This window comes from Triticum urartu, chromosome 2, assembly GCF_003073215.2.
Source record: "Triticum urartu cultivar G1812 chromosome 2, Tu2.1, whole genome shotgun sequence".
Taxonomy (NCBI): Eukaryota; Viridiplantae; Streptophyta; class Magnoliopsida; order Poales; family Poaceae; genus Triticum; species Triticum urartu.
In genome coordinates this window covers 592,440,411-592,459,145 of record NC_053023.1, presented here as the reverse complement: position 1 = coordinate 592,459,145, position 18,735 = coordinate 592,440,411, and positions in this window count along the sequence as shown.

The following is an 18,735-nucleotide window of genomic DNA, read 5'->3' as shown; positions in this document are numbered from 1 at the left end:
CTTCCAAAATAAGACACAATTATTTGGGCACACATGTATTGACACATAACCTAACCCCAGCCTGCGGATTATGCTCAATGCTTCATCATATGATCTGGGAACACAACTATTAGGAAATTGCAAGCTCAAAAGATGGAGTATTGCGTTGAATGCGGCATTGCTAATCCGGTAGAAAGACTTGATGTGGAGTAACTTCACGGTGAAGGTAAATCTTGAAAATTTACCCCCTTCATGAGCTGCGCGCTTCGCGTCCTCTAACACCTCAGCAAACAACGACTTCTGTCCATCAGCACGATCTTCAGCATTGTACAAATCCTTCAATAGGTCAGGAATCCTATCATCTTCATTCCCATCCTCTTCCTCCAAAACAGCATTATCTCGCAAAACCTTTTCCATGAAATCAATGCCAGCATCACCACCACCCATCATATGAGGGGCCTCTGTATCAGCTTCAAAATGTTGAGGTTGTCTGTCTAAAGGTTCTCCATGATATACCCATCTATCATATGTGCTGGACATCCCATTAAGAAGTAGATGATCTTCCACTCTTCCTTGAGCCATTCTTGGACGGTTGAGGCATTCACAACATGGGCAAAGAATGTGAGCATCGTTGGCAAAATTTGCCTGAACAAATGCCATGAAATCATCAACTCCTTTCATATGTTCTTTTGAAAACTTTCTAACTCCTTTTCTAATCCATCTTCTGTCCATCTGCCAAAGACAACAAATTGTTGCAACTTAGCAAATCAATCTAAGTGCATCAACATTAATTAATGAAAATGGATGGAAGTAATGGCACCCAACTTTATATGCTAACTCCCTAACCACAAGATTCAGCTATTTCCAATTTCTCACTACTTTAGTCCAACTTGGTGGACAAAATAAATCAGCATTCATTATTTACTCATGGCATGAATCAGCCAAATGGATCAGGATCCTATTTACTCAGCATTCATTATTTACTCATGGACAAAATAAATCAGGAATTTAGAACAGAGAGCAACAACAATTTCAGGATCCTGTTTCAGGGAAAGAACAACATCAATTTCATCAACGCAATTTACTCTTGGACAAAATAGAACAGAGAGCTCTGTTCTATTGATAGCTGACAACATAATTCACCACTATGAATTGACTAAATTCCAAAAGAATTCTTAACAATTTCATCAACAACAATTCTCCTAACAATTTCATCAACAGAAATTCTCTTCACAATTTCTAGCCATTTCCAAGAGATTTTTCCAAGCTTACAACAAACCTACATCAAATCAGTGTGTGTGTGTGTGCGGAGATTCTCCTAACAGATCTACGTCAAATCAATGACATCAACAGAGAGGAGAGGGAGAGAGGAGAGGGGGGAGGAGAGGAGTGCATACATGGGCGAGGTCTGCTTGCGGCGGTGGCGAGTCCCCCATGCTCGACGGCGGCGAGTCCCCCATGCTCGGTGAGCCTCTCCTTGCGTGGGTGTCGTTCCTACGCCCGCCCCCACCACCACAGGTCGCTCACACCCCTGCTGGTCGCTTTGGCAGCTAGCCCCGCCTCCACCCCCGCCAGTTGCTTCCGCTGCCGGCCCCGCCCCCGCCGATTTCCTGTCGTGGACAAGGCGAGCGGCGAGGCCGTGGGCAAGGTCACCTGCGGCGAGGCCGTGGGCGAGGTCAACTGCGGTGAGGCCGTTCCTGCCCCTAGCGCCGGTCGCCCCCGCCCCTGCTGGTCGCTTCGGCCGCCGACCCCTACCCGCCGACCACGCCCCTGCCCGCAGCCCGCTGCCGCCCCCGTCGGAAGACCTAGAAATTTTTGGCTAAGTGTTGGCTCTGTCCGATCCTGGGAATAGGTCCCACTTGTCAAAGACTTAGATTTGGCAAGAGACAACCACTGTTTTATATAATATATAGAGCCATTCCGCTAGATGGACAACAATCCCTTTCTAGCCCAATGGCAGCGAACAAGTTAAACAGCGCGAGGTCGTGGGTTCGAGTCCCGCCTCGCGCATCCTTTTTTGGGCGAATTAAGCTCTCGGGCACGCCTGTCAAATGGGTCCCGCCTGTCAGTGTGTGCCCCGCTTGTCTGTTGAATATTAACATTTAAGCAAAAAATGACACCTAGACAGACACATAAGCGAGGTTGCTGAGGTGGCTGCCTAATCATCCTAATGCATTCAAAATAAAGGGGTAGTGACCATTCTATATTGTTCGTTATCAGCTAGACGTGAGGCAGTGGACGGTGCTGCCAGCTTTACGACCATTTCCTCTAATGAAATTGCGACCTTTTTGATCAAAATGGTCGTTATGGTTTAGGATTTGCAGCCCCCCAGACAGCTTTTGACCAATTTGTCTAAAATGGTCATAAATTTATGACCAATTCTTCCAGGGTCACTGACAAAAGGTCACTAGTTGACATATTTCTTGTAGTGTACCTTTAGCTCCTCGTTGGGTTCGACACTCTTACTTATCGAAAACTGTTGCGATCCCCTATACTTGTGGGTTATCAAGACGGTGCCACATCAATGTTCCATTGTTACTCAAAAACACACCTCTCCATACATATGTTTGGGCCACACGCATGCAGCGGTTGTCTTCAGGGACTAGCTACTTGCGTGATTATTGGCGAGCTAGCCCATCTCCGGGGTCGCATGGACGGCCATCACTTTGACCAACAACAAGAGAGAGGTTGTACAACCAAGGTGGATTATTCTTGGTACATTTTACGACCCATCTTGGTGAGATATGCCTCTCTGGCCCGCCGACTGAAAGTGTGTGTGGGGGGTTGCTACTTCGCACTTTGCTAGGTGAACCTCGGTTGGAGGGGCGGGGGCATGCATTCATAGCTTAGGATTCCCTTCGTGGCGACACGAGGGGGGCTGCTAGCTACTTCGCACTTTGCTAGGTGAACCTCAGTTGGAGGGGCATGCATTCATAGCTTAGGATTCCCTTCGTGCCCACACGAAGGAGGGGGGCTGCTAGCTACTTCGCACTTTGCTAGGTGAACCTTGGTTGGGGGGCATGCATTCATAGGTTAGGATTCCCTTCGTGCCGACACGAGGGAGGGGGCTGCTAGCTACTTCGCACTTTGCTAGGTGAACCTCGGTTGGGGGGCATGCATTTATATCTTAGGATTCCCTTCATGCTGACATGAGAGAGGGGAGCTACTAGCTACTTCACACTTTGCTAGGGTGAACCTCGGTTGGGGGGGCATGCATTCATAGCTTAGGATTCCCTTCGTGCCAACACGAGGGAAGGGGGCTGCTAGCTACTTCGCACTTTGCTAGGTGAATCTCGGTTGGGGGGGCATGCATTCATAGCTTAGGATTCCCTTCGTGCCGACACGAGGGAGGAGGGGGGCTGCTAGCTACTTCGCACTTTGCTAGGTGAACCTCGGTTGGGGGGAGGGGGCATGCATTCATAGCTTAGGATTCCCTTCGTGCCGACACGAGGTGGGTGGGGGCAAGCAATACCGTCTGCTTTGCGTGCCATATTGAAGTTGCATTTGGTATTTGAAAATCAAACCACCCTTTTCATACATAAATTTGGTCCACATGCAAGTGTGTTCGTGTTCTGACCCTCTCCCGCGTCATTTTTTTTGCCAAATTTATGAACATTAGACAAGTCGGATGACGCAACAGACACGGTTCACTCAAACTAACCGTGTGCCAGGCCGGTGGCCCTGTCACGCAAACATCCGCACAGTACATTGGGCTCCACGAGGCTCCTCCTCTCAAAAATATCTACCCACCTCGAGGGTTTTTCTGTTTCATAACACACGGTTGCTATCTCCAGACCGTCTGCGATGTTTCTTGTTCCCAATCCCGCCTGCATCCCTAGAAAATATCTACCCGCCTCGAGGGTTTTTCTGTTTCATAACACATGGTTGTTATCTTCGGACCGTGTGCGATGTTTCTTGTTCCCAATCCTGCCTGCATCCCTAGAAAATATTTGCCCGCCTCGGGGGTTTTTCTGTTTCATAACACACGGTTGTTATCTCCGGACCGTGTGCGATGCACTATCATCAAAATTTTCAATAGCCCCGGCATTTCACTCCCGCGTTTGACTCCTGCGTAGTAAAATTTTCAGTACCCGTGTCATTTCCTCAAACACCCCTCCACACACACACACACCAAAACCTCCTCGGGTGTGTGCGCACACACACACCCCCTCCCTCGCTCGAAACCCTAGCAAGGTCCCCGTCGCTGCCGCCGCCGCTGCCGCAAGGCCTCCATTTTCAACATCTACCGATTTGCCCATGCAGCTTACCCACCGATCTCCATACCTAGGTCGTCCTGAGTTTCTTAGATGACGCCTGCCGAACGCCCCCTTTCCCACATATCCCCATCTCCCACTCTAGAGCGTCGCAGCCTAAGCTCGGCTACGTTTCCCGTGGAGCTCGAGGAGTGACTAGCCGAAACGAGGTGTATAGCAATCAATTCGCCGACGTCGCCAAGGAAGCTAACGACCATTACTGGCAGCAGGCACTCAAGCAGCAGGCTAGAGTATGCGGGCATATGTCTCGGCCGCCGGCTACGATATCGAGGTCATCGACAGCGACGACCTGAGGCGGGCTATGTCATAGGTTAAGTGGCCCACCTCCAACCCCTCGGGTTCAACCGCCATCGATCTCACCCATGGCCCTGCCGCAGATATCCTCTCGCTCGTTGTCAACAATTTGCCATTCTACATCGCCATCGAGCCCCTTTTGTCATTTTTGAAGGACACGTTCTACGATGTTGGCTTGGGATCCATAGCTTCCAAGTCAGAACTCATTGACGGCGACCACGAGGACGGCACTCTCTCCGGCTCTTCCAAGGGGAAAGAGCCCATCTGCTCTTCCAAGGGGAAAGCGCCCGTCTGAGACATCAGGGAGGGCACCCTACAGCCGTGCTCTTCCAAGGGAAAGGAGCCCATCTGCGACAACATGGAGCGCATTCAGGGTCCATGCTCTTCCCACAGGAACGAGCCCATCTGTGATAAGTGAGGAAACCCATGATTTTTTTTGCCGTGCCTCTTCACAGGGGAAACCCATGATTTGTTTTGTTGAGTCCCTTTTGTAGTGTAGTGAGAATATGTCCAGTTTTAATTGCTATATCTGGTTGTTTGCAGTATGCCTTGTTTATTTCAGTTGTTCACAATGTGATGCTCTATGTGTGCAATTATTTATTGTGCAATACATTTCATCAATCCAGTTTTAAACATACCAATAGGAATGCATATATTTGCTTGCTGTTAAGCCTATTATAGCTAGCATATGCCTCTTCTAAAGTTTTTTGATTGTTCGGTTGTTTGTAGTTAGCATATGTCCAGTTTCAAATGCTATCTTTGGTTGTTCGTAGTATGCCTTGTTTATTCCAGTTATTCACAACGTGATGTTTTATATGTGCAAGTATGAACTGTGCAGTTCAATTTCATCAGTACCAGTTTCAACAATACCACTATGAATGACTACATTTGGTTGCTTCATCTGTAGTTAACACGCCTTTCCATTTTTATTTAACAATAACCAGTGTACTTAGATCGGCACAATACCAGTTTGAATGACTATGTTTGCTTGTTGTTAAATGTTAGGCCTGTTGCAGTTAGCACACCTTTCCACTTGTTTTTCTTTACTAGCATGCTTAAACCTGTACACTGAAGCTATCTTTTGGAGATTATTTTGTCTGCCATCGATAATTTTGGTTGATGTTTAGCCTGTTGTGCTTAACATGCTTCTCGATGTACCTACACAGGACAACTTTGGGAATGATTGTTGTTTTCCATCGAGGTTAGTTTCATCCCATGGCTTATATCTACTCACTGTTCAGGATATCGGTAGCTGGTACGATATAGGCCGGCAGCTGATAAGGGACTAATCAGTGAATCAAACTTTTAACTGAATATATCTGCAAACCATTTATCGTTAGGTTAACTAGGGCCATATGTAATATATCTGAGGCTACATAGCAACATGCACTGTACTTAATGTCTAAATATGCAATCCTAGGCTACATAGCAACAAGGAAGAGTGTTACATTAATGTTCTAATGATGTCTAGATATACGTAGAAGAGCAGCAGCAACAACAACAGCACAGCCCTGTTTGGATACTCAACTTAGCTAGAGGTTAGAGTTAGTTTCTACCTCATGACTAACCCTGAACTAACTCCATCCAAAGATTTGTTTGGATGGCAGGGTTAGATTGGCAATAAATGCACTAGGAGAACTAGCTCTAATTAGCACCTCTTGGGTTAGATAGTTTTTTGGGTCGGTTATAGATGCAACTAGCTCAAACTAGCCCTCATGTTTGGATATACTTTAGGTCTATTTGAGCCCAAACTAGCTCAAATTAACTGTAACCATGGATATAGCAGCAGTTAATCAGCCAATAATTTGTAAGAATGCACTAAACTCCTTCCGGCCCATAATATAAGATGTTAATTCATCTAATATGTGAGTATATTGGATGTTATAAGATACTCCCTCCGTTCCTAAATATTTGTGTTTTTAGAGATGTCAAATGGACTGCCACATACGGATGTATACATACATATTATAAGAGTGGTGTACTACATCATTGTGCAATTGTTGTTTAGCTTCTAATATTAACTTGGTGCTTTTAGGTACATATGTCATTGGTAAAGATCTGCGCTTCGACCCTTTCTGCGTATGGGGCAATGAGATATCGATGAACCAGCATCAAGTGAGGAAGCTGATAAAGATTGTTAGTAAAATGGGTCCAAAGATGGCAATTAAACTATTTGTTTACACTTTATCCAAGACAACAGCGAACTATAGGATGGTAAGTAAGAACTCTGCAGCCTTCTTTTTACTGCCCATAATGAGTTGTGTTAGATGACAATGTCTGAATCTTTTTCCTTTGCAGTGGTTGCCAAAGCAGTTTACTCAAGATTACCTCTCAAACTACATGATTGGTGGGCATGCAAAGGTTAAAGTATTTCTACCAGAACACGATGATTATCTAGATGTTTTCATGAAGACCGTGAAGGATGGGCAGTCGGCCATCACAAGGGGTTGGACTAGAGTCGTGCGTGCCTTCTACATGGAGGAGGGCACAATATGGGCATTCCGCTTCACCTTATTCAGCAACCAGAATATATTTCACCTCTTTCTTTACCGTCTTTAATAGTACAAGTATACAACTATGGTTCATCATTCTTTATTTGGTTCTTATGTAATTCTTGAACATATGTACCTATGAATTGAATAATGCATTGGTTGTTTGAACCTGATGGATATGAATAAAGCTGTAGCATACATTCAAATTCAAATTCAAATCCGGTACAATTTGAAATAGCAGCAATTAAATTATGGTGAAATTACGCTATCCAGGTTGTTACGGCACACACGGTTGGTAAGACACAAATGTTTGCGATATACACCATAATCCAAGACGGTTCACAGAGAGGAAATGTGTGCAAGCATGCATAGAGTTGCCGTTTACAAAGCGTGTGTGATGTCAGACAATATCACAAACGGTGCGGGCAAACTAAACGTTTGTGTTAGTTGCCTTATCGTACATGATTCGCAACCATGAACTGTTTCTGATGAAGTATGCATCATAAGCGTTGCACCATAGAATAGCGTGTGCGATAGTTGTCGTGTACGACGATGTTACGACGGTCCAACGTTTCGTAATCCTGTCTGACACTCATACGATGATTAGCTAATCTTCTTAATAGTGAACCGTTTGTGATGGGCCATGCATCATACACGTTCTATAATAGTGAACCATTTGTGATGGGTCGGGCATTGTAAACGTAGCACCACAGAATACCGACTGCGATGGCAATGCGAGCAGAAACGAGTAGGAGTATTGTAGGGTCCCTATCCCCGACGGTTTCTGGGTCATGTGGGAAGGACCCCCTATCACCGTCACTCACTAGGCAACGGTTCCAAATACCGTCACGGAAAGGGGTTAAAAACCGTTTGTATAGGACCGATGCGTACCAGTGTGAAGACATTGGTTTTCTATATCATCAATGGCATCAGATTCAATACTCAGGATTTCTTCATCCGACAGCTTGCAGCCTCTGGGATTGATCTCTTTGGACTAAAATTTTATGCTCCATGGGTGATGCGTTTGATCAAGCTTCATTCAACCATCAACTATCAACCATCAGCGTGCAACCATGTTGTATTTCTGCCTGATGTTGATATGTCCATTGAAGCCATCTACCCTGAGCCAGCAAAGAAGCCACTCCATCTTCAAAATGCAGAATTCCAAAGCTTCACGCAGCCAATTGAAGGCATTTGTGTGCCGAATTCTGCTACACCTGCTTATCCTTTGGCTGGCAATTTGCGTCTGCCACATCGTGCCAATACTGAAGCCACTGCCAGCACAATTGCTCAAAGGTCTCAGAAGCGTCCCTGTGTCCTCAACGACCGTGAGGTTCTAGTTTCTCTACATCAAAAGCAGGATAGGAATCATGACTGGCTGAAGCGTCACATGCAGAGTCTCTTGGTTGATGTAAATCACATTCGCAACTTGGCCACCAAGAATTCATTCGTCGCACATGAAACCTGTCGGCGGTCCTGGAAGAGCCTCACATTGCACTGCTCTGAAGATGATCTTCATGAAGATGGCTTCACCGAGAGCTTCAAGTTTGATTCCAGGCCTCCACAATCTGCAAATTGGCGTTGCATCCCTTCGATTGAAGATTCTGAACACTCGTCTTTAGCTGCAACTGTTGTTGCGAGAGTCGTCGATGAAGAAGATGACACCACTTCACCAACTCTGGCTTCTCTGCACCACGATTCTGCTTCAGGCCCGCCTGCACCACCCAACTCCAACGTCGACCCTACACCAACATCTTCTCCAACTGGGAACGAGTAGATCCTCTATATCTTCAAACCTTTTTGGTCCTTAATGACAAAAGGGGGAGAAGCATATGAGGTTGATAGTCTTCAAGCGGGTCCATATGGGGTGGTATGATTGCTAAGTTCTTACAACTCTCGTTTTGAAACTATTTGGCTCTTAAGTTGTAACACTTAAATTTGATGGTCGTCTGCTAGTTTTGCTGCTACTTTGTGATGCGATGATAAATTCTGCATGAAGTCATTCTGCAGACGCCCATTTCTCATTATGCATGTCATTACCTTTGCTATTCTTATATATGCATGATGAATTTTCTTCGTAAGTTGAAGAGGATCTCCACAAAGTAAAACCTGCCATGTGCATTTGCATTCAAAAGCAAACTACTTATATGCACATCTTCAGGGAGGGCCTTTTGCAACTTATGAAGACAATGACTTTGATCTTTAACTTTCACATACTTTTATCCCCATTGAAAACTTCAACCAGTTTGTCATCAATCACAAAAAAGGGGGAGATTGTATGTGCATCTAGTGCCACCCCTAGTTGGTTTTGGAGTATTGACGACAAACTTGGTTGAGGGGCTAATGTGTTTGTGAGAATTGCAGGATAACATAGGTAGTAGTCCCTTATTGATTCGGTTTACCTGCAGAGATGACCCCTAAAAATGTGTGAAGACATTGAAGACAATGGTGGTTCGTGAAGACATTCACGATGAAGATTATGACATGTGAAGACATTCACTTGAAGACTATGGAGTGCGAAGACATAGTTGTTTCGTAGTTTCCTTACTTCTTTATTGAGTCATAGGAACCACCATACTGTTAAGTGGGGTCCAAGTGAACAAAGTCAGAGTGACTAAAGTGATGCTCAACCAAAATCCTATGTCTTCGAGCGAAGACAATAAGAGCAAACCTTATCCAGAGCTGGATGAGTCAGCTTTACTTGTAGCCCAAGTCAAGCTACCGCGTGTGTTTGAAATCCGACTATTGGACATGTGTCGGTTCCTTAGTGACCCAGGGTCATTTCAGACATATCATGTTGGGTTGCCTCCAGGCTATAAATAGCCCACCCCCTACACCATAAATTGGTGGCTGCTCAGAGTTAGTGCATGGCTTTTGTCGTTTGAGAGCAACCCACCTCTGAAGCATTTGAGAGAGAGATCCTTGCGAGGACAAAGCCCAAAACATCCAGAGCCAAAGAGTGTTAGGCATCACTGAAGTCTTTCTGTCCGCGTGACCTGAAGACTTGTTACACTTGAGGACTGTGAATTCTCCAGCTGGTTAGGCGTCACGTTCTGAGCATCCAAGAGTCATTGTGGATCGCCGGTGAACGAAGTTTGTGAAGGTTTAGAATTTTACCTTGAAGACTTACCAGAGTGATTGGGCGATGACTGGGTGTCCTTAGCTCAAGGGGAATAAGGTGAAGACGCGGTCTTCTGAGTTCAATCTCAGCCTCCCTAACCAGACGTACAGTTGTCACAGCAACTGGAACTGGTCTACCAAATCCTTATCTCCACCAAGCAACTGGTTCTATCCCCCACTTCCCTTTACTTTATTGTTTGTCTTCATGAAGTCACTGCTTGCCTGTCTGATCTGATTGACTTCAGTGTGTGAAGACTATTACCTGTTTGGCTTCATATTGTCTTCCATTCTGATCCGTACTACCTAGTTGCTCATAGTCTTCGTACTTTCACTACATTGCTTACTTGACTATGGCTTGTCTAGTGTAGTCTATCTTCCGCTGCATATCAATAGGTTCATTTCATCTGTTTGTCTTCAAAGACCTCGTGTTTTGAAGACTTCCATAAAGATCGCCTATTCACACCCCCTCTAGTCGATAACTAGCACTTTCAGAGAGGTGCACCCTTCTTGTTTACTTTGTGACCATCAGTTATCAATATCTTCCATGCTAAACACATTAGTGGCGGTTTCCAAGCGATAAAGTAAAGGTTACGACTCCGTAGGAGTTTTTGTTTGATTATTTGTAAGCTCTTTTCTGTTTGCAGTTTGGGACTGGGAATCCCTATTACTGCCCCTCTCGTGCAATGACGAGTGAATAAACACTCATCTTGAGATTAATCCGCTTAGCATGGAAGAATATTTATTACCTCATGTCGTTCTATGAACAATCCAGACACATAAAAAGGATATTTATTTGAAGTTTTTAGAGGTGGCACATGCAAATTTACTTAGGACGGCAGGGTAATACCGCATATAGGTAGGTATGGTGGACTCATCTGGAATAACTTGGGTTCAAGGTTTTTGATGCACAAGCAGAATTCCCGCTTAGTACATGTGAAGGCTAGCAAATAGCTTGAGAAGCGGCCAGCTAGAGAGCAACAACGGTCATGAACATGCATTATGAATAAGTAACATTGGATACTAGCATGAGTAGGATATGAACACCATGAACATAAATATCATAGAGGCTATGTTGGTTTTGATTGAACTACATGCATGAACATGTGCCAAGTCAAGCCACTCGAACATTCAGAGGAGGATACCATATCATCATACTACATCACAATCATTTTAACGCAATGTTGACATCCAAAATAAATCATTATCCACTCCTAGCTACTTATGCATGACATGAGAAACTATAATCTCTAATTGTCATTGCAAACATGTTTGATCATAATAGGCTGAATCATGGATACTAGGTTAAACATATTTACAAAATTAGAACAAGTCGAGTTCATACCCGTTTCTCTCTGCCACGACCAGTTCATCAAATATCGTCATTATTGATTTTCACTTGCATGACCGAACGATATGAAAATAATAATAGTGCAAGAGTGTCGTGGACTAAGCTGGAATCTGCAAGCATTTTATTCAACAGGAGAAGACAAAGTAATATGGGCTCTTTGTTAGATCAACAATAATGCATATGAGAGCCACTCAACATTTTCATCGTTGTCCTCTCCTCGGTACAACTCAATAAAAGAAACACAGAGAAATATTTTTGGAGTTTTTGATTTTTCTTGAACAAGCAAATAAAAGGGAAAAGCAAAAACGAGAAAAACTATTTACACAGGAAAGCTCCGAACAAGTAAAGGAAGATCAAGGAAGTCCTTTTGGGTTTTATTTTTAGATACACTAGAAAGAAAAATAAAAAAGAAGCAGGAAATATTTTTGTATTTTCTCAAAGTTTTTCAAACACACAAGAAGAAAGCGAGAAAATAAATTTAACATGGATAATACAATGAAAGAGTGTGGACACCGACAACTGGAATGAAATGTGTGAACATGAATGTAATGTCGGTGCGAATACGTACTCCCCCAAGCATAGGCTTTTGGCCTAACTTGATAATCAGTCAGTAGCCTACATAATGGTCGGAGTGATAGCTCACGGAGGCTCTCGGTGCGGATTCCTTGGCCCGCCATGCAACCACAACTACCACGTTATGAGCTCGAGCCTCGCTCTCAAGAACAAAATATCTTCCCCTACTGTGAACATCAAAGAGAGCGGGCGCGGGCAAATGTGTGTGCACAACGGAACTTTTATTAAACAAAAGTTTATAAGTGAAATTATGGGGTTCACCACTAAGGATCTTATGACGTTTCATAGCATCAAAATCTAAGTACTGCCTAGGTAAAATAGGGTCATAAGGCCAAGGTGAAACCCCCAGCTCTCTCGCTAAACGTGTGGCATAGATTCCACCATAAAAATATCCACTACAAGCGTTGTGTTGCAACCTACATGCAATAATCGCTCCAAGGTTATAACTCTTGTCACTAGTGACAGTGGTGCATATGAGGCTCAAGTCTGGAGCACAAAGTGTACTACAATATTGTTTGCCTACAATGCATTTTCCATTAAATAAAGCCAAGTACTGGATTGCGGGAAAATGAATGCTTTTTATTCTACCTTGTGTCACTCCCCTAGTCTCACCATAGCAAAGACTAGTCAAGAATATCTCAAACTTAGACCTTGGCGGTTCGTCAAGCGAACCCCAGAATGGGATTTTGCAGTGGTGAGCAAATCTCTCTAAGGATATGGTGAATGGATTTTCATACAATTTAAATGACACCCTAGACTCACAGGGATGGAATTTAAATCCTTTGACAAATGATTCAGTGAGAGTGAGGTGTTGGTTGCACCTATCTGAAATGTAGGGACCGAGCTCGGCATTGTGAACATACTGCTCAAATTCTTCCTTAATGCCCACACTCGCCATATAATCGTCACATGGCCATAAGCATGTTTTGGTGGCAGCATCTCGTATGGAACTTTCACTTGGTTCAACATAAGACCGACGAGCGGAGCTGCTACTAGAAGATGCCTCCGAGGATCTCCTCCTCGAAGAACTCCTTCCAAAGAGGTTCATCATATTCACGTACAATTTTTTGAAAGTTTTTGGCTACAAAAATTTGTTAACTAAACTTCACAAGATTGAAAGCAACTACTCATAGGGATACATAGAGTCCATAGCAAGCATTCAAACTACTTAGAACTCTAAGTATTCAACATGCAAGCTCATCTACAACAGCACCAAGAGTAGCTAATTATTCAAAATATAAACCACTAAAGCAAAATAATTGGACAAATGGAGGAGTCACATAGCAAGCAACAATCCCCCGAAACAGTTTCAGACACGGAGCTTCGAGCAAAGAGATCAAAATCCATGCGTTCAAGAGCAAGAACACGAGAGAGAGAGAGAGAGAGAGCGAGAGCAATGGTGAATTTTTTCTGGAGGTAGGTGGTGATGTAGGATGAAGAGATAAGTGAGGGGGCCCACGTGGGGACCACAACCCACCAAGGCATGCCTGGGGGTCCTGGCGCGCCCAGGTGGGTTGTGCCCACCTGGTGCACCTCCCTCTGATGTTATTTGCACCAAAAATTCTTAAATATTCGGAAAAAATTGTATTAAATTTTCAGAGCATTCTGAGAACTTTTATTCTTGGGTCATTTTTTATTGCACGGGAAATTCAGAAAGCAGGTAAAACATGGCATTTTATTTTATTTAACTAATAAAAACAGAAAACAAAAGGTAGGGACAGAAGGCAGTGCTCACTAAATTCATCAACTTCATACCTCTAAAAAATGATCCATTAATAAGGTTAATCAAGTCTTATTAACAACCACTTTCGATTAGTATGAAACCGAAGAACTTTTGTAAATCACTAAGTTACCTCAACAGGGATATGAATGTTCCCAACAATAAGCATTTCATATTTCTTTCTAACAGTAGGTAGAGGTAGTTGAAAACTTCCAATAGTGATTGTCGGAGTTTTTTCAACAACATTAATACCATTCACTTGGAATTGTTTCTTTAGAAAGTGCACCATATGCTCAGTACCATTGATATGAAAAGTGACCTTGCTTTTATTGCAATCAATAACAGCCCCTGCAGTATTCAAGAAGGGTCCAACAAGGATAATTGACATGTTGTCGTCCTCGGGCATCTCAAGTATAACAAAGTCAGTCAAAATAGTAACATTAGCAACAACAACGGGCACATCCTCAGAAATACCGATAGTTATGGCAATTGATTTGTCAGCCATTTACAAAGATATTTCAGTAGGTGTGAGTTTATTCAAATCAAGTCTTTTATATAAAGATAAAGGCATAACACTAACACCAGCTCCCAAATCACATAAAGCAGTTTTCACATAATTTCTTTTGATGGAGCAAGGTACAGTTGGTATTCCCGGATCCCCATGTTTTTTAGGTACTCCATCTTTAAAAGTATAATTAGCAAGCATGGTGGAGATTTCAGCATCCGGTATTTTTCTCTTATTAGTGATGATGTCTTTCATGTACTTTGCATAAGGAGGCATTTTCAAGATATCGGTCAAGCGAGTACGCAAAAAGACTGGCCTCGGCATTTCAATAAAGCGTTCAAATTCTTCATCATCTTTCTTTTTAGTTGACTCAGGTGGAAAGGGCATAGGTTTTTGAACCCACGGTTCTCTTTCCTTGTTGTGTTTCCTAGCGACAAAGTCTCTTTTATCATATCTTTTATTTTTAGATTGTGGGTTATCAAGATCAATAGCTGGTTCTATTTCAACATCATTATCTAGTTCTTTTTCATTGTCTGGTTGAGTATCTTCATGAACATTATCATTATCACTAGGTGAATGTTCATTACCAGATTGAGTTTCAGCATCAGAAATAGAAACATCATTATCATTATCAGAAGGTTTTTCTATTTCAGGTTCACTAGAGGCATGCAAAGTCCTATCATTTTTCTTTTTCTTGTTCTTTTTAGAAGGACTAGGTGCATTGGTATTATTCCTTTGTGAATCCTACTCAATTCTTTTTGGGTGTCCCACAGGATAAAGTGGTTCCTGAGTCATTTTACCTCCTGTGGTTCCTACTCTAACAGCAAAGTCATGTATGTTGTTGTTCATTTCATCAAGCAATTCTCTTTGAGATTTAGCAACTTGTTCTAATTGAGTTTGAACCATAGAGGCATGTTTTCCTACAACTCTAACATCATTGGAGATTCTAAATAACAAGTCACTCAAGTGAGCAATCATATCAGAATTGTATTTCAATTATTTCATAACATTTGCGTTGAAGTGATCTTGCTTTCTAATGTAATTTTCAAACTCATAAAGGCATTGGATAGGGTGCATATTGTGAGGATTATCACTGTCATTGAATTTCATTAGAGAATTTACCTCTACCACCTTAGGTGGTGGTGGTGTATCAAGCCCATGTATTTCTTCAATAGGAGGTAAATTTTTGACATCCTAGGCTTTAATACCTTTTTCTCTCATAGATTTCTTTGCCTCTTGCATATCTTCAGGACTGAGATATAAGATACCCCCCCTTCTTCGGAGTGGGTTTAGGCGGTGGTTCAGGAAGAGTACAATCATCATAATTTTTCAATATGTTATTCAATAATTCTTCAGCTTGCCCAATAGTTCATTCCCTGAAAACACAACCAGCACAACTATCTAGGAAATCCCTAGAAGCGTCGGTTAGTCCATTATAGAAGATATCAAGTATTTCATTTTTCTTAAGAGGATGATCAGGCAAAGCATTAAGCAATTGGAGAAGCCTCCCCAAGCTTGTGTGCGACTCTCTTCTTCAATTTGCACAAAGTTAAATATTTCCTGTAAGGCAGCTTGTTTCTTATGAGCAGGAAAATATTTTTCAGAGAAGTAATAAATCATGTCCTAAGGACTACACACACAACCAGGAGCAAGAGAATTGTACCAAGCTTTAGCATCACCCCTCAATGAGAACGGAAATAATTTGAGAATATAATAATAACAAATTTTCTCATCATGAGCAAAAAGGGTGGCTATGTCATTCAACTTAGTAAGATGTGCCACAACAGTTTCAGTTTCATAACCATGGAAATGATCAGATTCAACCAAAATAATCAACTCTGGTTCGACAGAGAATTCAAAATCCGTATCATCAATAAAGATAGGTGAAGTAGCAAACTGAGGATCACATTTCATTTTAGCATTCAAAGTCCTTTCTTTATAGTTGCATAATAATTTTTCTAGATCATCTCTATCCTTACAAGAAAGAATATCTCTAGTTGTCTCCTCATTCATAATATAACCTTCCGGTACCTTAGGCAATTCATATCTAGGAGGGCTAGTTCTAATAGGTGTTTCAAGATTTTCAGTTTCAAGCTCTTCATCAGTTTCAGCATTCTCAAAAGCTTTAGTTTTAGCAAGTTGTTCATCAAGAAATTCACCCGGTGGCACATTATCATCAAGCAAGGTACTAGCATCATCATGAGTAGCATTCATAGTAGAAGTAGCATCACCAATAACTTGCAACATATCGGAATTAATAGCATGTGGTGGTGTTGCAAGTTTACTTGTAATAGAAGGAGAATATAAAGTGGAGCTGGATGGCAGTTACTTACTTCCCCTCGTCTTAGAGGGAAAAATCTTAGTCTTAGCATCCTTCAGATTCTTCATAGCGATAAATTGATAATAATCCCAAGTGACTCAACAAATATAGCTATGCTCCCCGGCAATGGCGCCAGAAAAAGGTCTTGATAACCCACAAGTATAGGGGATCGCAATAGTTTTCGAGGGTAGAGTATTCAACCCAAATTTATAGTTTCGACACAAGGGGAGCCCAAGAATATTTGTAAGTATTACTAGCTGAGTTGTCAATTCAACCACACCTGGAGATTAATTATCTGCAGCGAAGTGATTAGTAGCAAAGTAGTATGATAGTTTTGACAGTAGTAGCAACAACAATAGTAACGGTAACAGTGATAGTAGTGATTTTGTAGCAAGTGCAATAGTAACAATAGCAGTACTAACTTAGCAAGAACAATATGTATGAAAATCGTAGGCATTGGATCAGCAATTTTTTGGATGATATTCATCATGTGACAATTATAACCTAGGGCGATACGGCAATAGCTCCAGTTCATAAATATAATGTAGGCATGTATTCCATAAATAGTCATACATGCTTATGGAAAGAACTTGCATGACATCTTTTGTCCTACCCTCCCATGGCAGCGGGGTCCAATTGGAAACTAAGGGATATTAAGGACTCCTTTTAATAGAGAACTGAAACAAAGCATTAACACACGGTGAATACATGAACTCCTCAAACTACGGTCGTCACCGGGAAGTGTCCCGACTATTGTCACTCCGGGGTTGCCGGATCATAACACGTAGTAGGTGACGATAACTTGCAAGATCGGACCTAGAACATAGATATAATGGTGATAACATAAATGGTTCAGATCTGAAATCATGGCACCCGGGCCCAAAGTGACAAGCATTAAGCATGGCAAAGTCATAGCAACATCAATCCCAGAACATAATGGATACTAGGGATCAAACCCTAACAAAACTAACTCGATTACATGATGAAACTCATCCAACTCCTCACCGACCAGCGAGCCTACGAAGGAATTACTCGCTCTCAATGGGGAGCATCATGGAATTGGTGATGAAGAAGATCTAAGATTCCCCTCTCCGGAGCCCCAAACAGACTCCAGATCCGGCCTCCCGATGAAGAACAGGAGACGGCAGCGGCTCCGTCTCGTGAAACACGTTAATTCTTTCTCCCTGATTTTTTTCTGGAAAAATAGGATTTTATAGCGTTAGTTTCAGGGTCTGCGGGGCCACCAGGTGGGGACAACCCAATTGGGCACGCCTGAAGGGTGTGGCGCGCCCTGGTGGGTTGTGCCCACCCAGGTGCCCCTCTCCGGTGGTTCTTGGCTCCAGTATTTTTCTTTATTCATATAAAAATTCCTTGCAAAGTTTCGTTCCAATCTGATAACTTTTATTTCTGCACAAAAACAACACCATGGTAGTTCTGCTAAAAACAGCATTAGTCAGGGTTAGTCTCATTCAAATCATGCAAATTAGAGTCCAAAACAAGAGGAAAAGCGCTAGGAAAAGTAGGTACGACAGAGACATATCAGAGAGAAACCTACCTTATGTATTGAGGGAGATCGATTGGCATCCATGCACATGTGTAGGAGAGGAATATGGTTGGGAGAGAGACAGAGCTAGAGTGTCAGAGGGGTTGTTGGCGGCGTTGCTTCTCACAAATGGTGGGAAAGGCCTGCTAGACAAATGGAGGGCACGCCTGCAATATCAATAGGAGAGGGGATGCCTGCCTGTCTGTGCACGTGCGTGTGAGAGACGGGTCAGGAGGCATGCATGAATGATGAGGGGGGCGGTATGTCTGTGGTAAGCAGACGTAACTACATGGGAAGATCAATCGTCCTTTGTCGGAGAAAGGGAGAGACATAACTTGTGAGGTACGTTGATCGATGCGTGGGGAAAAAGAGTTATAGTCGACCTAGGTATATGTAGGGAGATCGATCGGTATACATGCATGCATGTGTTAGAAGCAAATAAGGCCCGGGGAGAAGGATAGAGAGAGGGGGATGTAGCTAGGAGGTGGTGCGAGAGGCCTACTATATCGAGGGGGAAGGAGTGTGCGGGTATGAGATCGATGAAAAGAGGGGCGGGAGTGAGGCATG